The sequence below is a fragment of the Peromyscus maniculatus genome, chromosome 5 (genome assembly GCF_049852395.1).
Source record: "Peromyscus maniculatus bairdii isolate BWxNUB_F1_BW_parent chromosome 5, HU_Pman_BW_mat_3.1, whole genome shotgun sequence".
Lineage (NCBI taxonomy): Eukaryota > Metazoa > Chordata > Mammalia > Rodentia > Cricetidae > Peromyscus > Peromyscus maniculatus.
The window spans coordinates 40,911,836-40,938,991 of record NC_134856.1 but is presented as its reverse complement, the minus strand read 5'-3'; the positions used below and the strand labels follow the sequence as shown (position 1 = coordinate 40,938,991).

The window sequence follows — 27,156 nt, the reverse complement described above, 5'->3', positions numbered from 1 at the left end:
GGAGTTGTTAGGCACCCCTAGGGAAGGGAGGGGTGCCATGAACTAGAAAGAAAACATATTTGTTCTTTATGAACTCTTTGTTCACCCCTTGAATCTGACATTACATATCACTGGCTTGACCAATAAAAATCTCGCAGAAGTGACAGTACGTGAGCCCTGTGTCCAGGTATTAAGAGTCCTTACAGTTACTCATGCACTGAATATCTCTGACATCACAGCTGAAAAAATCCAGGTAGGCTTCCCTATAAACAAGAGGCATTGTAGCAGACAGGGATGGGCATCCCTGTGGTCATATTTTATCTGTGTCCCCCAATAAAGTTTATCTGAGGATCAGAGGGAAATCCAGCCACTATAGTAAACACAGAGGTCAGGCAATGTTAATCCTATCACTCAGAAGGCAGAGATCTGTCTGGATCTCTGTGAGTTCAAGGCCATACTGGGAACAGAGCCAGGCATGGTGGTACATACCTTTAATCCTAGCACTAACCATAAAGGTCTGGAGGTCTGTACAGACAGACAGGAAGTGACAGAGCTGGATAGGAAGAGGAAGTGATGTAGCTGGGTGAAGAGAAGAAATGAGTTGGCAGAACAGAAAGGCATATAGGTGTGGGTATATGGGAAGTAGTTCTCGTTGGAAGCTGCACAGTTGGTGAGATGAGCTTAGCTGTGGCTTTTCCTATTCCTCTGATCTCTCAGGTTTTAACCGTGATATCTGGCTCCAGGTTTTTTTTTTTATTTAATAAGACCTTTTAAGATTTGTGTTACACATCCCAGCTGTCATAACTGAGATCTTAGACAAAGAAGCTATTCCTTGTCAACACTAGCAATGGGCCATCAGATTCTTGGTCCATGGAATTATAAGCAACTATAGGATTGTTGTGTGGGGGTAGCATGTTACACAGCTTGCACTAGCCAATACAGTCGGGATCCGAAACTGATAAAGAATTAGCCACCTCAAGTATCTGAGGAAAGAGTAGTCTGGGTAGAGACAAAGCACCTGCCCTGCAAGTGGGAGGACCAGGGTTCAGATCTCTAACAACCATGGCAATGTGGAGTAACATGCAAGCCTGCCTGTAATCTTACCACTTGTGTGGCCCAAACAGCAGGACCCCCAAAGTAAGCAAGCGACCTAGACTAGCTGAAGAGGCAAGCTCTGAGTTAAATCAGGAGACCCTGCCTTAATGGGTGAGGTACAACATGATGGAGGAAGAGACTTAACATCAACCTTTGGCCTCCACAGGCCTGTGCACGCACACGTATGCATGGACACCTCCATGTACACACATGCAAACACATTCACACATCCATATACATCACACACATGTGCAAAGAAGAAAGGAATAGTGTGGTAGAAGCAACTTCCTAGTGGAGGCACTGTGGAGGTGACATCGGAAGAAACAGTATGATTAGAGTGCTACAAGAGAGGACCAACCACCCCTGTGATGCCTACAGGTCATGTGTTCCTTCCTACCTGGGTTCCTTAGAGCCAAGACCTCAAATCTCCCCAGTTACTGTCTGATACCGCACAGGGTTTCTTTGCTGTGTCCATGACTGACCACTTCAACATGTTCATTCCCTTCTCCACCCTCACCCTTAGTCCCAGACAATTAGCATAGAGTTCTGAGTCCTGACCAGAAGGCAGTCTACCAGGGCTCAGAGATGCATCAGGTGTGTCTAGGCACATGCCATTGCCCTGGGCAATGCTCTCTCACTGTCTCAGCCTTCCTCTAGGTGGTAATGAGGCCCATCACTTACCTGTAACATGAATCTTAAAAGGTCTTGCCAACTTCTCAGCCGATCCTGTTTCCTCAAACTGGAAGCCTCTGAGTCCTCTTCCGAATGGATCTCAGCTGAACTGATGCTAAAAGCCTAAAAGCTTAAAAAGCCTCTATCTAGTTCCTGGTCCTCACACCTTTTATACTTTTCTGCTTCCTGCCATCACTTCCTGGGATTAAAGGCATGTGTCTTTTCCAAGCAAGACATGAGATCTCAAGTGCTGGGATTAAAGGCGTGTGTCACCATGCCTGGATGTTTCCAGTGTGGCCTTGAACTCACAGAGATCTGGATGGATCTCTCCCTCTGGAATGCTAGGATTAAAGGTGTCTGCTACCACAGCCTGACCTCTATGTTGAATATAGTAGCTGTTCTGTTCTCTGACCCCCAGATAAGCTTATTGGGGTGCACAGTATATCAACCACACTTCCCCTCCCTCGAATCCCATGTAAGGTCCAGCACCTTCCTAGAGTGTCCAGACTTGTTTTGTCTTCATTCTTTCATTGTTTACTCGAGACCCCCAAAAGCAGGGGAGGAAACAAGAACAATGAGAAACATATATATTTATCAAGAGTTGATCCTTTAAATTTTCAGTTGGCTGTGATAGCTGCATGGGTTGGGCTCCCCTCAAAAGCACGGCTTGACTCAAAGACATGGGAATGGAGAATTTATCTGGCATGTGAACCCGGAAGGACATGGGAGGAGGAAGGGAAGGAAAGGAAACAGAACTTGTGCCTTAGTAAGCAGCTGACAGAGCCTTTGCATTGTCCCACCAAGGGCCTGGCAGGTAGAAAGTCAGTCCCCAACTCTACCCAAGTCTCTCTTGGTCTGGGGCTGGCCTATGCTTAGCCTGGCTATGCCCAGGACCCAGTAATTTCTGCTCCTCCCAAAGGCAATCTTAGAAGAAGGGAGACTGTAGGTCACTCGGAGCTGTTGATCCTCACAGGTGAACTCCAAGATGGACCACAAACTGTGAGGTGAGGCGCAGGCAGCCTGCACTGAACTGCTCTGTGGGCTGTGGCAGATGTCCTACAAGTCATCTCGTGCCTTTTCAGGCCAGTGCTACCGGGTTATTCTGAGCACAGTAGCCAGAGGCTTAGCCTGGATCTGCATCACTCAGCCATGGACCTCAACATCAGGAAGCATGGAAGAGAACTTAGCAACACTCCCCAGAATCCTGGTGATTCCAAACATGACAATCACAACATCCTAGAAGGCCCAGGTAGAGCCTCCTACCCACATCCAAGTCTTTTACCTCCTGGTCAGTCTGACTACTGAAGATAATAGTTGGAAGACCAATGTCTTTTTAATACTAATCCACATGGCATTCATTCCTAGCATTTGTGGCATTTATTTAACGAACTACATTAAGTATGAAGGTGTCATGGACACCTATCATTTTTCTAGGTATTCCACCTAACCCCTCCTCTCCCAAGTGCACTCTGATTTTTCCACAGAGAACTGCTGCTGCTCTGTTAGGAAAGGTTCCTGGAGACAGCAGGTCCAGGCCCTTAATTCTCATTGGATAATCTTTACTGGTCTGTGGCCTGATCTTGACCAATCAAATAGTTTCTAAGATTCACCTCTTGAGGAAGGAAGAGAAAAATGGAAAAAGTGGAGAGTCTTTCATAGAAACAGCAAGGGCAGCCCTACAGATTGTTCCTATTGAGGTTGGTATGAGGCATCTTGTTCAGACCTCAAGCCTCATAGCATCCCTGGCCTCTGGTCCCTAGCCCTGCCTCAACCCTGGCTCAGCAGCTTCTAAGTAATGTGTGTTGCTCCCTTCCTGTTCCTCCTAATAACTTTCCTTTTGCTGAATTTCCCAGAATCAGCCCCGGCTTGGGTACCAAAGAGCCATAATTGATGGCTGAGTCAAGCTGATGATGAATCTGTAGCTTCCTGTCACCCACCACAAGTGACAGGATTTACACACATGCAACACTGCTGGGTGGCATCCCTGCCAGTGCCTACTGCCCCTTTTGGAAGCCAGATGTGACTACAACAAGTGACTACAAAGTTTACTTGCTGGGCACGGGGAACTCTTCAGACAATTGGACAAACCTGAGCACATAAGCTAACAGCATACTCTTCATTGAAATGTAGAAGCTGTCTCAGTTTACTCAGTGCCCTCTAAAGATTGTCTCTATGGCCTCCCATATACCTCCTCCTTCTCTTCCTCCTCTCCCTTTCTTCTTCCTTTCATTTCTTCCTCCCCCTTCTTTCTCCACTTCCTTTTTTTTAAAAAAATTATTGTGTGTGTACATATATGTATATATTATATATATACTATATATAATATATATACACTACACACACACACACACACACACACACACACACATACACACATATATATACCTATGGGTATGCATACCACTGCATGAGTGTGGAGACCGGAGGACAGCTTTGCATAGCCAGGTCTCTCCTTTCACCTTAACTGAGTTTCAAATTCAAGTCCTCAGTAAAGGCAAACGCTTCCACCTGTGGGGCCATCGTGTGAGCCTGGCCCCCTTCCTTTCCTCCCACCATCTTCACCATAATCTTCTTTTTATCTGCATCTGGAGTTCTTCTCCTGCCTCTCCCTTCTCCTTCCCTCCTCCTCCCGCTCCTCCCCATCTTCTTCCTTTCCCTCCTCTCCTCCCCCTCCTCCCCTTCTCCTCCCCTCCTCTTCCTCCTCCAGTGAGCTTACTCTTCTCTCTTGATCCATCGTATGCCTGATGCCCATATTTTTATTTCAATACTCTGCATTATCAGTTTATAATCTAAGGGCTTTCAGCCAGCTATTGATCTGCTTTTCAGAAACACTTTCATTCTTTCTTAGGACTTTATAATCTTCTTTAGACCATTTTTCTCTGCCTTGGAAATTCTATCCTTTGAAAATGGTAAATATTGTCCTGTTAAATTTAAATTAAGATGAAAGGCTCCAGCACTCTAAAGAACCTTATCCAGGTCAGTGTCCTTTAAGAATACATCACATTAACCTCCCCAGTCACCTGACATGTTTACAGCGCTCTTCTAAAAACCTTATCATGGTCAAGACATACATTGATCGTACAACTTTGGAAACAGTTGGGAGCAATGCTTCAGATTCGAAGTCTAGCAAGCTACAGGGTGTTTGAGAAAAGACAGCATTTTAAATACAACTCATGAATAAGCAAACAGCCCCTACCACCCAAATCAACTTGAAGAGTAAACACAGAGGGAATGTTTAGTTGAATTTTAGACGTCATTTGACTGGTGGAAAGGGCTGAAACTTATCAGTAGAGAATAAATTATGTCAATACCCCCAAAATGATGCAACTGCAGAGAACTGTCTTCAAGCAAACGTTACCCAGGCAAAGGGTAACTGTTTATGCACCACAGATAAAATACACTACTACAAAGGGCTTTGCCTATGTAAAAGATAACCGGGAGATGCTTTCGAACAGGGAGGATGGATATACATACAGATCTTACTTGCATATTTACAGGACTGTACTTAAGGCTTGTCATGGGAAATAAAAAGGTACTTATATATACACTGATACCAAAAAAAAAAAAAAGAAAGAAAGAAAAGAAAAGAAGGAAAGAAAAAAAAGAAAAGTCAATGGTTAACTCGTTTGTAGCTATAACTAAGTCTAATCTCCTGGTGTGGAATAAGCATCCAGGGGGCAGTAGCAGTATTCCTTATGCTTGGGATGTAAATAGAAGGCAGGAAGTATCTCATGGTTTCTAACCCTGCTTCCTGCAGGCTTGGAGGGGGGGGGTCTCTGCTTAATGCCAGTTTCATGTAGACAGAAAGAGAAAGATCATGGGGCTCTGCCTCCAACAACAAAGTCAATATTCAGTAAACATTTGTTTCATCCAATCAACTCTTGTGTTTTCTTTCCTAGCCCAGGCTCCAAATGGACGTTGAATAGTTCATTCAAGGCTCCTTATTGTCTAGAAGGTAATGTTGAGCTACTTTCTAATACGAAGTGTTTATATGAAGGTCGAATTCTCTTTTCTACCTCCCCCTATAGATTTTTTTGTACATCATATTTAGAGATAAAAGTGGGTCTCTGACAACTAGTTTGTACACAATTGAGGCTTGCCGCTACCATTTCGAAGAACTCAGGGACCCAGAGGGAATCTATACCGCTGGGCATTGGACAAGCCAGGTGAGTTAGATATTCCCTGTCAACTCTGAGGCTGAAGGCGATGCCAGCAACAAAGCATCGCCTCCAGCCAACCCTTGGAGCCAGGAAGCAACGCTCTGCCGAGCAGAGCAGATCAGACCTCTGCTAGGTCACTCGAGGGGAAGACAAGTTACCAGGAAAAGGAAACCACAGCAAGAGCAGAAAGAGGAAAGAGCCCAAACAGCCTTCACACTAATCTTCCCCAAACCTCAAACCAGCTCTGTTTCCTAAGTTGCAGGGGAATCCTCAGAGAAGTAGCCATCCCTCTCCCTGCAGCTCTTAGACGAGGCTTGACCTGGAAAATGGCATTTGGAAAGGGCTTCACAGCAAACTCCTTTTTCTTTGCTTTGCTCACAAAATCACGTAGGAGAAAATGCATTCTGAGACACAGGGCCCTGTTCAAATCAGGCTCAACGTCAACTCAGGACCTGGGAATGTTAAGGTTTCTCATTAAGTCTTGGTAGCCAGTACCTGCCCTCCCCTGTCTTTGCTAGATTTGAACTTGAACATGAGCTACCAGGAAGCGGTTCTTATATGGAAGAAAAGCCTGACACATACATACTTATTCTGAAAACTCTGGGTAGACAAACAACTGTCTCCCCGCTCCTTGTTCAGCCTATATGCTCCTTCCCAGACCACCAGGCCCTCTGCAGTTAGAGCAGAATTATACACAACTAGCTAAGAGACACAGGAGGGAGCGATTGAAACTGGATAAGGGTCCAGTAACCCTCTCCTACTGGTCCTTCCATGAGGAACATCAACAGCCAATAGACCTCATGATGAGGTTCTCTTGTAATTAGACATGGCTGCTCGGATGGAGATGATGCGCTGTTAAGCTCAGCCCTATGCAACAATTCTTCACTGCATTCTCCTTAACACTTGTATTTAGTATCCCATAAGATCAGCTACAACATTGCTAACATTTCCTTTCCATCTTAGAAAAATGGCGCCCATTGGCTCAGCAATGAAGGGAGAACACCATCCTTGCCCACCTCCTGTCATCATTGCCCTGTATTTACCAGTGGGCTGAGGATTCCAAGAAGGCCACTGGGCCAATGGAGAAGAATGAGACTTCAAAATCACGAGTTCCAATTGTTTACCTTATTGCCACAGTGCACAGAAGGCCACTTGTTAGCAGAGCCAGCTCGCACATGGCACTGCTATGCCAGATTTGCACCATCGTGTCATAGCCTGCCTAGAAAAGAAGAAATGCTGGGATCTCATGCACCAGGAATGAGCAGCCTATTAAGATCTGAAAAGCTGTCATCCACACTGAAAGGACTTGCATCAGCCACCCAGGATATATTTTAAACTGCCTGTCCACAAGAGGACTTTAATAATGCAGCTTTGCTCTGTCTTGTGAGAGGAGAGGCGATTTTACTTCTTCTATTAACCCAACGTGATTACAATGGCTTATTTCATGGAATATTAAGTTCAAATTCTGCTCCCTAGGAGGACAATAAGAGAGAGAGAGAGAGAGAGAGAGAGAGAGAGAGAGAGAGAGAGAGAGAGAGAGAGAGAGTGTTTATGACTTTGCCCAAAATAGCCACAGGACCACGGTTCCTTGGTGCTTTAAGGCATCCAAGCCATCATTTACTATAATTCGATAATGGTGAAGTAAATTAGTGGCCAAAAAATAACCTGAAAAATATGAGGAGATGGAAAGCAAATGTTTATCTTCAGAGAGGGACAGCATAGCAACACCCATGGCCATCTCACACCAATCCCTCTTTTGGAAAACCAAGTCCTTATTGGAAACCTTTGATGGTAGTAGTTTCATTGTGAGATGTGGCTAGGCTAGCCGACCAAATCAATAATCAGCTTGAGAGGCAACACACAGCTCCAAAGCATCTGAGCTAGAGTGATGTTTAGGGGCATAAAACAGGGCTTCATCCAAGAATTCCCAAGGAAAACTACATCCCAAGAACTCTTTCAAAGAATAATTGCACTAATGAACAATGGTGGGTCCTTCATAATGGGGGTCACCTGGAATCCTCCATAAGTCCAACTGCAGGATTTTACAGCCAACTTTGTGACTCATATGCTCCTTTTTATTGCAAATGAATAATTGATTGGAATAAGAGCTATGGTTAGCTACCCAATAATCCTAAGAGCCAATAGGTAACCTCCATCTGGTTCCCAGAAACCATGACCAGCACTTGCTCTTAATGGCTTCCAGTCTCCATCCAAAATGGCTCCTGTCCTCCAACTAAGTTCCATGGAAAATGGGAGATCCTTCCAGAGTAAATAGCAGGGAGCAGGAAGTTCACTCTCCTTGGCTCTGTGCACTCTTTGAATAGTGCATTAAATGACAGAAGTTGGACAATTTTCTTTAAGAAATGTAATTCATATCATTCATGACATGAAACTGTTTCTCCATCTGGTGTTTCCATGGACAATGTTAATAATTTCACGGGATGGGAACCACAAATGTTTAACTATTTGTGGTGGTAGTGTAGCTGGTAGTGATGATGATGGTGGTGACCAAGTTAGTCAGACCTACACCTCACTTGAAAACACGTAAGTCGTTAGAAAAAAAATTCTTTGGATGTATGGGAAATAAAACCCTCTCAGTCTCTGCCTGTGCTTTTTTTCCCCCCAGTGTGGCATTTTAAGATAAAACAAGGTAAGTGAGCAGACACCAATGGCTCAGAAAAGACATATTACCTGACGGCTGTGATTTGTCACTATTTCTATTTTTTACAGTGGGGGGGGATTACATTTACCTTTAACGTTTTTATTTAAGAAATGCAAATGGTAAATGGGATTATAATCAAAAGTCAATGAACCCGAGGAACGTTGGAAGTGAACTAGTCAGAGAGAGAGGGGGCTATGGCTGTGGAAACGGGTGGGGGAGACAGCATAGGAAGGAGTACAATAACGCTGCTTTCCACTCTCTTTAGAGGAGCCCTCTGTTTGTGGCTCACGTGAGGAAATCATCTGATAAGAAGAGCAGGGCTAATGGCAAACGGCAAACATCCCGTCTCGGTGTGTTTCCTCAGCCCTGACCTTCAGATCAAAATCGTACAGAAATCTGCAAAACCTCCACATATCCAGCATCCCACCCTGCCAACATTTTCAGACACAACAGCCAGGAGGAAGGGAGGAGGGAGAGAAAAAAAAAAAAAGGCAAAAAGAAAGAAAGGTACAGCTACTGAAGCCAGTCTGCCTTTTGCCTTCAGCGTGTGAGGATTAGGGTCAGCTGCGCGAGGGGCTGCTCTCGCCATTTCCTCCGCAAATGTGCATGTGAGCAGGCACGTGTGTCAAGAACACACGTGTGTGTCTATCATTTTTATATGTGTGTACAATCAGGATCAAGAGTGGGGGGAGTTCACAGGAGATATATTATATACATACTGTGTGCATATTTAAGACAGGGGAGAAAAAGACTTCAAACGGTAAAAATTTATTGCACTGTGAAATTAGCTAAAATTATGACAACTGTAAGAAAAAAATTATGCGGGCAAAATTTGGGTCTGGTGGAAGAATTCTTTGATGTCTGGATTCCAATTTAACCCCCGACTGAGTTCTAAGAATCAAATGAACAAAGTATATCATACACCCCAAGTCTGCCTGTCAACGCTAGTCATCATTTTTTATTTTATTCTTTCCAGCTGCATGTATTTACAAGACTCTTCTGACATTTCCTCCCCTCAGAATGTACACATTGACTGCTACGGGCAGTTGCCAAATGCATTTGTAAAACAGCTCAGCCCTGGGTTTGTTTATTCATTACGCGTCTCCATCAGTCCCAATAAATATGTACCACTCTAATTTTTTACATTTGCTATTATGTCAGACCTTCGTATATTTGACTTATGTGTTTACGTGCGAATATAAACAACCCACATTTTTAAAATATCTGAAGGACATGCTGCAAATAAAATGGCGTATTCACATGCAAAAATTCACATCGATGCTCTCTTGACTGTCTAGAATAGATTCAAAGGATTTTTTTTTTTTTTAATGATGAGGGTTAGGCTGGCAGAGTTTTCAAAACATCCCTACTCATACAAATAATATAAGATTCCTGTGTTGAGCCAACACACTGCTCGCATGTAACTGAACATATGCACAAATGCATGTTTCGCACACGTAAGGATAGCAGTAGTGGACAACAGTGCTTACACTATACCGCAGAACTGCCTGCCCATACCACACACAAACACAACAGTACCCGGGTATATGCCTATCAAGTGAGCTGAGTCCCCAAATATTTTAAGGCAGTTATAAATATTTAAAATGTTAATAATAAATCTAGGTTGCTTAAAGAATATTTCCAAATAACATGAAATATTTAGTTTCCCCCACCCAACCCATAAAAAGATAAGATTTATCACAAAATGTTTGAGGAATAATCAGCCATTTTGAGCTAATATATTTTAATATTTATACACATGACACATGCTGAATATAAATGATACACTGTGATTTCCCATAGTGTATGGAATTTATACAATTAACTGCGAGATCCAATGGCTTCAAGGCACGTAAGGGGCAAACACAGTTACAAGGTTTCGCTGATTATTGTTATAAATCTTATAAAGCGTAAAAGCATTAAAGTATATTCTGTTTACACCATTCATTACTAAGCACAGCATATAAAAGTAGTATTATTTCTTATTAAAAGATTTATATTTTTCTGGCTTTTTTCTTTTATGAGGTAAATTTATTTGCCAGTATTAAGGGGAAAAAAAACTTTCTATTTTTCCACCTCCAAATACATGTTTGAAATATATCCTGAGTTTCAATATCAATTTTCTAGTTATTTCTCAAGGGTTATATTTGTGCACAATAATTGCAGCAAACATTCAGGAATTATTCATTTGGTTTCTCCAAAATGTTTAAATTGAAAAAAATCAAATAATAAAAGCATGATGGGCCAAACTGCTTATTTTCCACACATCTGATAGCCATATACATATGTATGCACTTACACATGTCTATTTCAGTACACCATTAATCAACAATGACAAAACCATGTTATCAGTCTATCTATGCTGGACATTAGATGTTTTAATATTCATATAAACCACATAAAAATATATGTGTGATTTTGCTTTTCAGAATAAGAGACTCAAGTCTTTCATGGAGATATTTTTCAATGGATCTCTCTATGCTTTCTTAGCCATGTGTAATGTTTAAATACACCTGTGACCAAAAAAAAACAAAAACAAAAAAAAACCCTGCAATGAATTCAGCAACATGCTTCAAACCTTCCAGTGTCTGAGTGTTGTTGTTGTTGTTGTGTTGAAAGAAGCCGATGCCAGAAAGCTCTGAAATGGGAAATGAAAGCATCCCAGCATCTGCCGGCATGATCCAGGACTTGTCCACCCGGGAGGAAAAAGGAACTAGCCGGGTTCTACAGCTGCTTCTCAAATCAGCTTTCGTTCCTCAAGTGATTCCCTGCTGCTGAGCCTGAGTTTGTAGGCAGCCAGGAAAAAAATATCCGTAAGATTGATCTACCTCTGAGGGAGAACCTCTGGAGAGACACAGAAGTTTTATCAAACCCATGTACACTTACATCACCTGAGGACCCATTACCTGCAGGAACGCGGATGTGCACGCGAGCACAGGCTAATGTCACTGATGTGTTTACCTGCATTGAGACACATACAGAGTAAACGCCCTGCCTGGGTCTTGGGGACAGGATCCACACACATGCCCTACCCGGAACGGGTATTAATCTGCATGTCGACATGAGGGAAACAGCAAGATCGGGTCCCTTTCTTTCTGCTTTCTGCTGTAACAACTCTGGTTATCAAAAAGAAGGAATTGCACACGTTAAGAGACGCTTTCCTTTCATTCCCTACACAGTTCACAAAGGTGGGGGAGAAATTCAGGACCTTTCTTTCCCCATTCATGTGTCAAATCAGAAAGCTGGAAAGAACTGGAAAATACTGCTTCCTCTTGCTGTCCTTCACCATGTAAAGCAAAGGTCTAGATTAAGCTTTGATTCTTGTTTCAAATGGGCCGGTGTTTTTTCCTCAGTCACTCACACACACCCACAAACCCACCGAGTAGCTTTACAGTCCACATCTGGCTTCCAAACTGCCACTCATTTGCAAGCAAAGCAGCTTAAATATTGGAAGCCAATTTGGACCTAAAAAAAAAAAAAAAAAAAAAGCTATGATATGAGAAATCAAGCTAAATATGAGCCTTGGTAACTTTATTTTTAATAATGACTTTCAAAAAAAACATAAGGGAGAGAGATCAGCTGGGTGAGTGTAAAAAATTGTTAATCTTAAATTTCTACAAACCCGAATGTCAGAGTAAGCATGTATGGAGCATCAAGCATAACAAAAAGAAGCTAGGTGGGGGGAAGGGGTCCCCCGCACTTGCTTCCTTGAATCCCTCTGAATACATTTCACAATTCATCAGTTTTTGTCTTTCCTGCCTCGAATGAGGACAATCAGACCAGACACCCATTAGATTTTTCATGCAATTTTTTTTTCTTGTTCATGACATGTTGGCAGGGAGGATGGCAATTCTGAAATCTTACCAAATGAGAAAAATGTCAGAAGCTGAACTGACAGCTAGTGGTTACTATGGTGATCGGTGATACTGGGAAAAAAAATAAAATAAAATAAGACTCGGTTAATTCAAAAGGAATCAAGTTGGGTATTTTTAAGCCAGTTGATAGAGATGAAAACTTAATCCTGATATTGGGACATTATCTTTTCCAGCTAACAGCCAAAGACACCATTTAGCTTAAATAATAACTAAATACATAGCTCGTAATCTTGTGATTAAAAATAATGGAAAGAAACGGTATTGATAAATGGAAGTCAAACACTATTACCAAATGACTATCAGAGAAATATAGAGTATGTTTAGTACAAAGAGGATTTGGGGTGGGGTTTGTGGGGGAGAAATTTACAGTTTTAGAAAAATATTTTTATAAGAAAAAGATGGGAGTCTCATGGAAAAAATAAACTTTATGGCACTATAGAGTCAATTAAACACACAGACACATAAGTATAGTATTTTCCTTGTCAAAGTTCATCAAAACAAAAAGAAAGAAATGTAACTCTGTTTCGATCCCAGTTAATATAATCTAACGTCTTTCGTTTTAAAGGGTATTTACAGAAAATCTTACTGTGAGATCTTTTTTCAAGCGTATTTATTCTCCATATGATCGTTTCTCTCTTTTGTTGAAATCGAGTTTCATGTACTGGTTGTTTTTCTGAGCCCCTCACTACCAGTATGCAAAATGATACTCTGATATGAAGAAGAAATCACCCATAGGCATCTTTCTCAACACCAGACAAGGACAACAGTGGCTGGCTCAATCAGTTACTGCTGTTATTTTTAGGCTCAATGGTCTAAAAGAAGGAAGACTATCATGAAGATAATATTTACAATTAGCTAAAAAAAATTATTCAATTTTTGGTCTACATATAATATACACAGACTCCAGACAGATGATTTTTGTTAAAGAGAATTTTTAAATAATTAGCTTACAAAGATGTGAAGTTTGTCAGGGCTCAGTCTAAAAAGAATACTGCACAGACAGACAATCTCTGCTCTAGAATAAAACTTTATCAAGGCTTTATCATGCCCACACTAAACTATTCAGGATATAATGGGTTAATACCAAAATGATGGACTTCAGAAGACCAAAGCAGCTCTCGTTTTGAAACAGTGTCATCTGAAAATATTCCATACTTGCATATCTTATCTATAGCCCACACTCCCAGATCTAGCCCATATATTTTTTTCATTTGCTATAGCAACATTAAATTATCTACTGCATCTTTTTTCCTCCTAAATCAAATCTTTTGAGAGTTACAGGTAACTAGCAAAAACAAGATTCTTATTTATAACCTCAAGGTAGTATTTAATGCAAGAGAGGGGGTGTTAGTAAGAAAGACACTCGGGGGGGGGAATTTTATACACACACACACACACACACACACACACACACACACACACACACACAGAGTCCTATTGGCTAAGGAGGGAAGCACTTCACCACTGAACAGACTACAATGCCATCTACTGGGAAAGTGTAGCTCAACCTCATTGTCAAAAGCGAAGCTAGTTTAAAAGGCTGCTAGATGGACTGGAGAGACACCCAGTCCTTTACCCTTCACAGTTCTAAATAGTAGGAAATACATGTATGTATCAATCACATACGCATGTGTGCGTGTGCGTGTGTGTGTGTGCGTGCGTGCGTGCGTGTGTGTGTGTGTGTGTGTGTGTGTGAATGAAACGTCAGTCCCTACTATAAAGCACTGTGTTCTTCCTCTGAAGTCTCCTCCCAGAATTTTTCCTTTTTAATTTTCTACAAAGTCCTGCTGTCTTCAGGTCCCTTCAACTACTCTTCCGTAACAAACCACACCCAGAAAATAGAATCACCAGTGCATGAGTAACCGTGGGGTCCATTTCTACAATCTCTAGCTTGAGAATTTTACAAGCGGCTTGTGCTACAATCCACTCTGCAGAGGTTTGGTTTTTTGGATTGTTTTTTCTCTCTGTAAAATAACAGCAGGAAAGCCAACCATCCTGGTGGAGTGGGAGGGGGTAAAGAGCCAAGACAGAGAGCCCTGGCCTTGTAAGCATCAGGTCTCTGAATGATCTTTAACCAGGTGGGGTGCAGCGTCCAAGGTGCCTCTTCAAACATCAGCATCTGCCCAGGTTCTAGTTGCTCTCACATTTCTGCCTGCACATCCTTTACTCATCTATACACCTCTCTTTCATTCCATCCTCCCTGGGACACAGTCTTCAAAAACGAGGAGAGAGGATGTTTAGGACCGCCATTTCTGATTTTGCTCACAAATCTGTTATTGCTAAGGGAAGGAAGCGCTAAGAAGCTAGACAAGTCAGCTATACCTCCAACAAAACAAAGCTATGTTCTTACAACTGCTTTGAAAAAAAAATGATAAACTCAGGGCACACCCAAAAGTCTCTGACATTTTCCAATTGCAGATACAAATGTAAGAAACAGCAGGAATACACAACTTGCTGTGGCCAGGAGTTTCTTTATTACAGAGGGTCATCCTATGTAGTACGGGATGACAAACAGAATCTCTGGTCTCCACTCAATAGATGTCACCAGCCCTACCACCACCCCACACACATGGCAATAATGACCAAGTAAACTCTCCAGATGCTGCCTGTGGAGGTGGGGGTGCAGAAATGACAGAACCACACACATACACCCCCATTGGTAGCACTGCCATAGAATACCATTTAGAGGAACTATTGCCTGCATGGTGTTCTAGCTGACTTTGAGTCATAGTGATGCATGAAATGATGCTTTTTTTTTTTTTTTAAGACAGAAGACTGGAATAGAATCAGTGTAAATGGGAGTCCAGAAAGCTGCATCATGTAAATTCTTTTAACTACAAGACTAACTAGAGATCCCAAAACTTTCCAAATGCCTCCCTGGAAAGTGCTCATAGTGGAGTGGAAAAGGAAGGTCCCCTCATGGATGGGAGCTGTTAGACATGTTCTCAGAAGAGCAGGGGGCAAATGTGCCACCATGACAAGGTTGCAGGGAACATCATAGAGAGGAGGTAAGAGATGGGAAAAAGTCAAAGTTATTATTATTATTATTATTATTTATTCAAAAGTGAAAAGGAAGTAATGTTTAAATATGAACCCTCGTTTGCCCCTAAAATAGGAAGATCCTACCAAGAAGTAACAAAATTTTAATTCCCTAAATTAGGTATATCATTAACAACTTTGTCTTGAATTTTAAAAACAGTATCAGGCTGGAATGAAATAGAAGAATTAGGATCAGGGGAGCCACGGGCCATACACTCAGGAAGACTAGAAAGTAGGGGTGTAGATCAGGGGTGCAGCAATCACCTAGGTCCCTAGCACAAAAATAAAATACAACAAGCCTTGGGAGGAGACATCAAGATCGGGCACAGAAGAGCACCGATCCGCGTTAAGCTGAAATGTTCGTGGCCAGGAGTGAGCCCTGGCAGGTACCAATTCTGAGTGTGCGGTGTGTGCTTTCAGTCTCCCCCACCGAATGCCACGCACTTCAGTGTGCCACGTCAGACACAGACAGCTGCTCCCACTGCCTTCTCAGATCTACCAGGAATCTCTGAGTTTGCCGGGTGGGAAGTTTTCCGCAGGATAGTAATTCTTCTGTGGGATTCACACTGGACAGCTGAGCGGCTGCGTTTGATGCTCCTTTTAGCAACATTTCTGTGGGATACGCCAGTGAGACTGAGAATACATTTTGTACATCTGACATTTTTTTCCCAATATTCTACAATCTTGCTTTTCCTTGCTGCAGGAGAAGGATGTGTGGGAATCAGAATGAACTGAATAGATGCAAAATATATTCACTCTTTTTAAAAAAAAAAAAATGCAGTCACTGGTGCCACCTTCTATAAGGCTGGTGGCTTTGTGGAGTGTTCCTTTCTTTGAAAGAACTGGACCACACATACGCCCTCATTCACAGTGACTCTATAGATGAACTGTCTCCGTATTTTTAAAGAAAACTCAGCTTGTGCGGTCTGCTGATAGCTTAGAGAAACTCCTGAACTATTTTCCCATCTCATTCACATAGCGGAGGGGGCCACAGTGCAGAGCAGAAAAGCCCCCTGGAAAAAGAGTTCCATTGGGTGGTGACATACAGGGAAGTCCCTACGGCATCTGTGTTGAGTTTCTTAAATGAGGCTGGATCTCTAAGGCAGTGCTCAGGGGTTACACGGACCCAGGAAGCATTAACTGAAAAAGATCATTCACACACACACACACACACACACACACACACACACACACACACACACACACGGGGGGGGGGGGGGGAGCCGGGGGGAGCCTATCTTGCTATAACCCTAAGGCAAGTCTTTGGCATCTAAAGAATAAAACATCCATTGCTTCCTAGTCCCCCCTTTGGACATCTTTAACCACACTTTTAAATTTCAAGACTCTTCACATGCTCCTGCTAAGGCTGACTCTCCTAAGTTGGCCTTTACATTTCATTTGTTCACCTTTTTTATTATTTAAAAAAGAATCTGGCCATTACCTTTAATGGCTGTCCAGGAGTGTATCCCTTCAGAGTTTTGTTTTGTTTTTGTTTTTGTTTTTTCTGTTCCTTAAAGGGATCACCTGGTCAGCACCCTGTAAATTGCCCCACACCTGACAACTTGCACATCCCTCACCCTCTCCTCTCCAGAGAGAGCAATCCGTCTTTGGCTCCATCGGAGGGGTGTGTGTGTGCACACCATGCTGGTGGAACCCAAGCTCCTTCAGCGTCTCAGCTTTCATCGTCAGTTGCTAAATTAGCTAAAGATTAATTAGTTAATGTTTTCAAAGCATTTTGAGGATGAAATGTGTGGCTTGAGTGCTAAGTGTAAAACAGCATTAGTTACCCGACTCCACAAAGAGGAATTAGCTGTGGGTGGAGGTTCCCCCCACACTGATCAATAATGTCCCTGGCATTGTAGAGTAGGAGTGTAAGACCCACCTCACGTTTTAAGGCTTTTATGCCCGAGACAGACAGAAATCCCTACTGTGGCTCATTGCTGGGTAACTCTTGGCTTTCAGTGTGGCTGGAGGGGACAGTGATGTCATCTATACAGAATGCAGCATTTTCTGTCAAAAAAAAAAAAAAGCTTGAAAGGATTATTTAACAAAGCTAACAGTAAAACTAACTCTTGGAAAGCGCAACAGAGATGTGATCAGTGAACTTGTGCTCAAGAAGAATTAAGCTTTTAAAGTTTTCTCCCTCCTCTAAAAAGCTCTTTAACGGTGCTTCTCCAGGTGGCCTCTGGATTTATTGTGAGATTTCACTTTGATGGCTACGAGTCCTCATGGGGACTATTATGTCAATAATTTCTACGGCAACATTTTATTCCAGGTACAGGAATGACTTAGAAGATAGAGACAGGGTCTGGAAATTCCAGGATCCTATTTTAAATGGCCCACACCAACCTCTATAGACCGAAAAAAGATAGCTTTCGACATTCCCCAAGACTCTTTGCTGCCCAAGCTGAGTGCACAGACCTTTCTGTAAAGCTTCTTGGATGCCAAGAGACTGGACAAACTCCTCAGAAAAGTCCAGGACTTACTTCTGTTCATTTTCTGAGATTTAAATACATAAGGCTGTGAAGATTATGAAGTTGAAACAGACAAGTGGATACTATCTTTCTGCTGTCTATCAGGGGTCTCAGTCATAAACACTGAAGATTTGGGTCGCTCTTTCTAATGCCTGAGATTATTATTTTTAGTCGAGGTTAAGCAAGCCATAGCCTTCCAGATTAAAGAATATTGCATGGTTTTTGTTTGCGTAAAGGCTGGGGTCTTGCAGCTTGGAGATTTGTTTAGGTTTAGGTTGGCGGCTTTTTTTCCTCTGAGGAGGGCAATTTCAAAATGATACTACAATGCTGATTTTCTGAGGCCATCATATAAACACTATTAAGGTGTCAGTCTCCAAAGAGGCAGCCTTAACAAATGGGCCCTACCTGCCTAGCAAAGCATACAGACCACTCAGCTTAGAAAATAAAAAGTTAACCTAAACAAAAGGAATTTTACGCATGGGAGAATATGTTCCCTGTGTATTCAGAGTCTCCAGGAATGAATTTATATGTCAAATAAATACAATGGCACAGGAGCCACATGTATGTATATGTACATGTATATCTATCTGTGTTTCAAACAAGTATATGACAGGAACATACAATCACACACACACACACAAGTACATATATCAATAGAGCATTTGCTCAACAAGAACAAAAACAATTCCATGTGCGCAGATTCCCAGAAGTAAATATTGGGTACCAATACCAATAAGAGCCTTTTATATATTCACAAAAATCTATTTGCTAGCAAACAGCAGAACCATCTGGGAGCAAACTGAGAAACTAGTGTAGGGAGAAAGGGGTCCCACTACCAGAGGACTTCTTCATTTCCTATGAGGGTATAAAAGAGCAGACACTTGAAATAATTTGCAAATGACGGTAACCCAGCTCCTTAATTTTCTTAAATGAGTAGGACTTGGAAGGAGGTCTGCTCAAGCGAAGGGTAGCTCTTCCTTTCAAGGTCCCTCTAAGTGGACTGGACAAGGGTAAGGAAAGGGAAGTGGACAGACACTCCAGTTTGTGGCTGGAAGTTGGAAGTGAGGTTCCTTCAGAGATTTCAAGGATTCTTTAAAATTCTTATCTAAATCAGGTCCCCTTCTGACTTTCTTTTTCTTATAATTGAACAAGTGTTTAACTGTATCGCGCTGTCACAGCCGTTCCAATACATGAACCGCGCTCGGAGTAACAGCTTTCTTTACACGATTCTGTGCCGAGGAGTTTCTATGCATTGTGATAAGAGCCCTCGGAGTTTGGTACTGCCTGCACGCTGAAAATAAACCCGGTGTGTTTAGATTAGTTTTTTTTTTTCATCTGACATGTATGATTTTGGCAAGACAATGGGGTGCTTGTGATTCTATACATACTAATCTGAATACAACATCTTAGTTTATTGTTTTTTTTTCAATATTATCTCCCTCTTTGGGGCCAGATAAAAATAAAATTTAAGTTGGTTCAGCAAAGAGGGCCTGAACAACTGTCGTGTTGCTTAAACAAATCATTATCCATGGGCCAAATGCTAATGCAATTTTTTCACTTCTACAATATCTTTGTGACAATATATCAAATATCTAAATATTCTGTGGGGCAGAGGCCACGCAGTATCACTTGATGAGAGCTGCTAAAGAGAGAAACGTGGGAAAAGCAGGCAGCACGGATTTTTAATTCGCTTGTTTTGTTTCAGACTCAGGAACAGTTGGTCATTCACCCCTGAGTGACAGTGGGGTATTTCCAACCGCAGGTGACTGACTCTCCCTGAAATCGCCACCACAGTGCCTGACTTCAGCGGCCCCTTCCAGAAATGTTTCCTACAGGAAAAACCCAGAAATTACAAAGTGTTTTTATCTGAACCAGAATAAACAGACAAAACAAAGAATAATCACGTCTCCTTCCAAATGAAAAGGAGTGTTTGTCTGAACAGCTTTAAATGAAATACCCACATGCCATTGTTTCAGCCACTGTAAAGGGAATGACAGTGACCTCGCTTATTGTCCTCTGTCCCAGCAAGATCTTCCTCTGTGGCAGTTGCCTACACTGTCTCCAAGTCACCACCTCCTCACAGGTTGCCTGACATCCTTCCCTCTTGCCGCCTGAGCCCCTGAAATGAGCGGACTCGGTGTTAGCCCCTTGGAGCACTGCTCTGTTCTTTAAATTTTAATAACAAACAGAGACACCTCCTGTCTCTTTATATTCCACAGACCCTCCCTCTTTTCTGCACACTGAAGGCTGTTGTTGAAAGGATTGAAAACCTGGAAAGAGTTTGGGGTGGACTGGCCAACCCCCTTTCATGTCCTTCAGATGTTTACAATCTAGCACCTTTCTGAAGACAAAGATGGAGGGGGCTGTTTTTCCCTTTGACTGAAGGGTGAGACAGGGGGGTATTAAAAACTGATCAATGTAATTTTTTTCTCAGAAGTATTTGCACATCTGTGAAATAATGTAATTTCTTTACAAAAAAAAAAAACTTTTTATATGACATTCATGATTATAGCCTGATCTGGAGAATTACTCAAATATAAAATTAAATGCTCAGAAACTAGCTGTGCTGTGGATGGCTGGGCTTGCCCCAGCTCTGCATCAAACTTATGCACTTCTATTAAAAGTCTAAAACTCAGACTTTCTAGATCGCAGTGAATCCCAAAAAAAGAGGAAATGGTGTTTTAGAAGGAAATGTGAGGGCCTACTTCTTTTTGGTTTCGTTTTCTTTGAATGTGCCTCCGGGGGCCTGAAGAGACTCCAGCGAACTGTTCAAAACCAATAACAACAACAACAATGGACAGAGGAGGGCCCCAGCAGAATGACAGTGGCTGATAAAGCAGGGAGCCCCCGTGTGTTATCACAGGGTTCAGAACAATCTGTGACTCCGAGAAAGTTCCGAACCTTCAAAGTTAATTCTTTTGTTCCAGTGAAATTGCTTCAGTTTTAACGTGAGCCATCTGTCATTTCTCCTTGGCTGCTGTATTCCACACGGCTTTCATTCAGCTCTCACTCTAGACTTCCTTTCCCCCAACCCATGGACGCAAACTGCTCCTTGGACTGATAGGAATCCACCTTCTTAGGCACAGTCTTTAAAAAGCCAACTCTCCCTGACCCCAGAGTACTGGACAGTTTTTCTTCTCGTGTACATGATCCTGCAAGGTCCCCTCGGAATCCATCTGCCTCTTAGGGAAGATTTCAATGCGGTTTTCCTCACATCCAACCTCATCCCGTGTCTTGCACCACCAACTCGAGGCAATGTATCAACGATATAGAATATAATGGAGACCCCAGAAAATAAAAGACGTTTACATCCCTTTGAAGTTATAAACCTAGCCCTAAAGTCCAAAGTCTGCTACTCACCACATCTGGTTCTTTTAATGAAATGAATTTCTAAAATATTTACTGGTTTAAAAATAAGCCAGAACCTTTTATGGGTTAATACTATTCAATTTTAAGTGGAAAGAAAAACACAATTCTCAATAATTTTATGGCAGGAATTAATAGCCAGATGATCTCAGGATGGAGAAAAGGGGGTAAGAAAGGGATATGTGGTTACTGTTCTGAAAACCAGGGAACGACTGAAAGCGGGGATATTGTTTATGCTGCCTAAGACAGACAGACTTTAATAACACTTAACAGAACGATACACATAATGATCTCAGAAAGCACTTCTCCAGCCTCATCCATCATGCCGAGGAGAAAATGAAGCCTTCGACAGCATTAGGAATTATTCTGGATCTCGTCAGTAATTCTCAGCGTCTCTCCACTATCACAACACAATGTGCGTGTGTGAGAGACACTGACCATTAATCTACACAAGGTTCCAGGTGTGTGTGTGGGGGGGGGACAGCATGCAGAGAATGTATTATCCCTTCCATGGAGGAACAGCACCCATGAAACTATGCTAAATAAGCCAAAGGAAACTAGAAAACTACATGGGTAGAGAAACAGGACCTTAAGAAATCAAAATGTTTTCTGTCAAAAATGAAAGAGAACAAGGCAATGAATGTGCCCAGTGCAGTGCCCTCGCTAGGTCACTCACCAACTGTAAATGTCATAGCCAGGGAGCCAGCCCCTCCCTGATGAAAAGTTTCTATGAAGATGCAACACACTGTCAGCATCCCTACGCAATAAGACCTTATGTGATGAGAAAATGATGGGTTTCCCTTTGCAAAGACATGCAAAAAGGTCTACTTTCTGTCCTTCAGCCGAGCATCAGACTGGGCACCTGGGCTGCTTGCCTCACTGGGCTGTTGGTTCGTTCACTGTAAAGTTCTCATTGATTCAGACAGGGTGGGGGAGAGGGGCAGGAGAATCGCAGAATTATTAAATAACCAGTTTATTCACAGATACATCTGGCTTTGACAGCGTATCACTGGTAAAAACCAACTTGAATTCCCAGTTTTCCTGTGAAAACAAGCAACAGCTTGAGCAGCAGCCTCCTCAAAGTGAACTCTGTTCTCCCGTGGCCTGGTGGCCACCCCAAAAGAGACTCCATTCCCAAAGAAAAAGCTTATAAATATCTGCAAGACAAATCCTCACAATGTTCATCTGAGTCCACTCCCACTCGATCTCTCTATATGCTCTGCAAAGATGAAAACGTGCTGACTGTCTGGGTTATGATAAATTAGAATGATTTAACTTCCAGAATCATCAGCTCTACACAGATATGCTCCTGTGGAAAGTCTGGGAGCTAGTCAACAGTAACAACAGAAAGCAAAGTGTGCTCTTGTCCGATGAGTGTATTGCTGAAGAGGGGGTGAACTAGAGGGGTGCAGTGGAGGAGGGCCAGGAGGAAGCCATAAGAAGAGGGGGGAGGGGGAGGAGAAATGCAATAATAAAAATACACAAGTGAGGAAATGCCAATACCAGCTACTAGGAAGTTCAAGGTCATCTGAAGTATCAGTCAGGACCTTTCTTTTTTATAGAGTAAGCTGAAATACAATGAACAATTCAAAAGCAGGACTAAAGCCCTTGGAAATTGGCCTTTACTGATAAACAGTTATGTCTCATTTTCAACAATCAAAATTTGAAAGATTGTTTAAAAAAAAAAAAGAACTTTCCTGCCTCTTGAGTAGCCAATTCCAGAGCAAAGACATATGTTAAGTATCCAGTTTAGGCTGGGATGTGTGACCCGGCAACCCCTGATCTCCAGTTGGAAAAAGAGATTATTATTCACGAGGGGCAAACACACTGCAGGATTAAACCCAGCTCCCAGGAAGTGGATGCAGCCTGGTCCCTCCCCTCTGATCCACCCCAGCCCACCTTCCCTGCCTCCCCTCACCCCCCCCCTGCCTCCCCCCCCCCCCCAGTGCAAGCTATAAAGCAGAAATGTCACTCGGAGCTTCATCGAGGCCTGGCAATGGACAGATATTTATACTGAATAATGCTCACGTCAGAAATGAGTAAAACCAGGTTTAAAATTGAGGTTTTCACAAAATAATGAAGAGGAAATGTCACGCTGGCAGCGGTAACGGCATAAATTGTGCTTATTTATTCATTATCCTTTCTTTCCTCCCCTTCCTCCGTGGAAACGTAATTTTTATTTTTCACGATCTACTTGCATGAAACAGAATGGAGCTTTCACTCTGGTTGTTGCTTTCTCGGAGCCCAAGACCAGAGACAAAGATGATCTTTAAAGATTTAAAAACACAGCCGTAATAAAGAATGCAGCCAGAACACATTTCCTTCTAGATTTCAGTTCAAAGAGACAAGGTAAATATGATTCGCCCAAACAAAATTACCTGCAGCTTTAACTTTTACCTTATCTAATTGAACTACAGAGAAAATATCAGGGAAAAATGTCACTTGCCCAACAGTAAATACACTGCTGGGAGCAGAGGCTGGGGGGCGGAGGGGGGGGGTGAATGCAGACCAAGAACAAAACAACGAGAGAGAAGACACTTCAGCTCGAGGTTCCTGTGGGCAGCTTCCCTGGGAAGGTACTGGAGGCCAGTTCCCACCAGTAATGACCAAGACAAAACAGGGTGGGGCATACCTCGGTAGTCTAATCAAAGGGCATGCTGCTGTCAGGCTCAGAAAGAAGGCCCACAAAGACCCCTGTTTCTCTCACCCACTCTCCATCACCTCCACACCCCCAAAATAAAACTCTAGCAAACTCTGGCATCTGGCAGCAAGCCTGTAAACCCAGCGCTGAGATAAGGACCGATCTGCTCATCACACACCTCCAGGCTCGGCCATCTAATAGGAACAAATTGGCAATGACTGCCCAAGCTAGTAACACAGGCCTACTGATTTGTAGATTGATACGGACGCCTAATGATCCCCTTGGGCAGATCAATAGTAACAATCCTCATGGCTGCCTTTCTTCTTTATTGGCATAGGAGACTAAGGCAGGGAGAAAGCAGGATGCTGTGGAGGCCACGGCCTTCTTGGGGAATGAAAGGAGAATAAGGATACAGGTGTTGAAGCCGTAGGGCCAGGACTCAGAACTTTCACTGCCCTGCTCCATCGCACGTTATTTGGCAGGTAAAGGGTATAAGAATGGGAGTCAATGTGCTTTGCTGCTAATAGTGTCTGGGTGTGGCATCCACTGGGACCTGGTTTATAGTTATCATAACTGGGTAAGAGAAGAGAGATGTCAGAAACCCAGCTCACCTCCAAAAGATGGACTTGGGGGACAGGAAACACGGCTCTGACGGCAGCAACTGAGAGAAGGGAGACCCAGGATGCTTGCGTCTTGGGGGAACTGCGGTTGGGATGAATCTGAAGTAGCTATGATCAACAAGGACCAGAAACGCCGGGCTTTACTTTAAACACGACAGAAAGAAGGCAAACGCATCCTCCGCTGTGTTGTCTGAACATTTTTAAGACACCCATCTGCCTCCCGCAGGCCGGAAGGTCAGGTGGCTCTCACATCCGTGCTGTTCCCCGCGCCCCCTGCCCTTCTCAGCATACATAGCACCTGAGCGGGTCTCCGTGAACTTGACCCCGCTGCTTCGCACTGATGATTCTCCTTCCTTCTGCCTGCCGACTCCACCCCCACCCCGGAGACCGGGCTTGTTTTCCATCTGTGTATTATTCTTTGTGAATAAAATTATCCAATTAGGAAATCCATTTAAAGCCCTTAACAATAACAAGGGAGGGGGAAAAAAAAACTAATGGAGTTGCTTTGGATTTTCTTTTTCAATAAATTAATGGTAGTGACGTCTGTGAATTCCTGAGTGCTCGTGTATACCATCGGGGCTACTGCAACAAGGACAATTAGTCCCAAGTTGCTACACCGATTTCCTATACCTTAGGAAGTCCAAGGTGCAGGACACCAGAAGGAGCCAAAGGAAACTTAGAGGCTCACAGGATGAATGTGATTGAAATAAAGCTCCAACTCTGAAAATCTTTGGAGTTTGTATTTATATTCTTTTTTATTTTCTTTTTAATCATACACACATTTTTTAAAAGGAAGGGAGAAAGACTCTCTCCTTTTCCCCATCTGCAACTACTCCATGCACGTTTTCAGGTGCTGCAAATAAAACAGGCAGAAGGAGGAGGGGAAGTCCCATTTTTGCTGCTTTCGGACCTGCAACCCAGCCGCCCGGCGATCTGCTTTGTTCGCAATCAGCCTCGTTTGGTTTTGTTATTAAAGGGAGATAACACTGAATGCCAGAGATGAAATTGTGTTTCCTCTGTTGTCGATGGTGAAAACCTTTGCCACCCTACCAATATAGTGAAAGATTCCCTCTCTCTCTCTCTCTCTCTCTCTCTCTCTCTCTCTCTCTCTCTCTCTCTCTCTCTCTCTGCCTTCTCATAATAAAAATGTTTTTAATCTCCTTTCCCCTGCTTTTTTTTTTTTTTTTGCATACTCAAAACCAGAACTGCAGCCACATAAAAGGCCCTGTGCTCCAGCCTTCTGTGTAATATTACAAATTAGTCATCTTCTCTTTCCTGGAGGTTGCACTGTCCTTTTTAAATAAAAGCGAACGCCAGAGCGGTGTTAGATTTTGACAGTGAAGGGTTTGCACTGATGGACCAAATAATCACGTGCACTGGGGGGGGCTCTGGCACTGACCACTTAAAATTCAAATTTCACACTAACGCTAAGTGTAATCAGCTCAATCAGCACCATCACCATCATCATCATCACAATAAAAAAAGATGCGTTCCGAGAGCTGGTGACATCAATCAACCACAGTGCAGATCAGAAGCGGTGCTCCCCTCTTGCTGGCTCACTCTGGCTGTCTGACACTAGTTCCCCCCTCCCCACCTCGCTGCCCCCCCCACCTCACCCCCAGCTTGGGAGAAGTGATCACATTTAATTCATTACATCATTATGTCATCCCCATCCTAATCTCTGCCCTCACACCTCCGCCACTTTGACATGCAAATGAGCTAGGGAAAAAAAGCCACACATTAATATAAAAAAGTCACAGCAATCTTGTCATGATTTCCTCCCTCCCAGCCCCACAACACACTCCCTCCAATCTCCACCTCCCCCCCCCCCATCTCTCTTTCCAGCACGCTGTGCTGGCGATCAGAGGAAACAACAGCAATCTGTTGAAGATCAGACGCTGAGACAGGGAGGTGGGGGGGAGATACAACACATACACGTGTCGGCAACGCAAGCGGCCAGGAGTCCCATTTGCATATTCACATGAGTTCCATTCTCAGATTGCTTAAGCAGGGAAGAAGTTAGGTGGCTCCCCCCCACCCCCAGCCACCCTCCCAGATCCAAAGAGAGACAGCTACTGAGGGGAGAGCACATGAACGCAGGGAAAGGGGGGCGGATATGAAGAGGGAGGGAGAAGGCAGAGAGGGAGACACACCAGCAAGAGACAGAGAGAGGGAAGAAAAGGAAAAAAAAAGAAAAGAAAGACTTTCACATCTACCTTACCTCAGCTAGCCTGCTTTCTGTGGTTCTCAAAAGGAATCCCCTGTGGTTCCTTTACAATTTTTGAGACCCATCCTTCAGGGTCTCTCTCCTTTCTCTCTCTCTCTCTCTCTCTCTCTCTCTCTCTCTCTCTCTCTCTCTCTCTCTCTCTCTCTCTTCCTCCTCCTCTCTCTGTGTTGTGACTGGGTTTTTAAAAAAAATAAAAAAAAGACAACTCCATGTTGAGCTCCAGTCAAGGAGGCATCTTGAAGTCCAGGGCTTACTGGGGGCGGGAAGAGAGGAGGAGGGTCATAGCTAATGCCTTACAAAGGAGAACCTGGGCTCTGCTTCAAAACGTCCCCCTCGCACAGTGACT

At 43.1% G+C, this 27,156-nt stretch overlaps 1 long non-coding RNA gene across 1 annotated transcript in view; it reads right to left on the bottom strand.

Annotated features, from left to right (window-relative positions):
- The window catches only part of LOC143273313 (uncharacterized), a 728,872-nt gene extending 701,949 nt beyond the window's left edge, over positions 1-26,923 (bottom strand). The window contains exon 1 of the long non-coding RNA XR_013051298.1: positions 26,805-26,923. This is a non-coding gene — a long non-coding RNA (uncharacterized LOC143273313). The remainder of the gene's footprint in view (positions 1-26,804) is intronic.
- Positions 26,924-27,156: the final 233 nt, after the last annotated feature.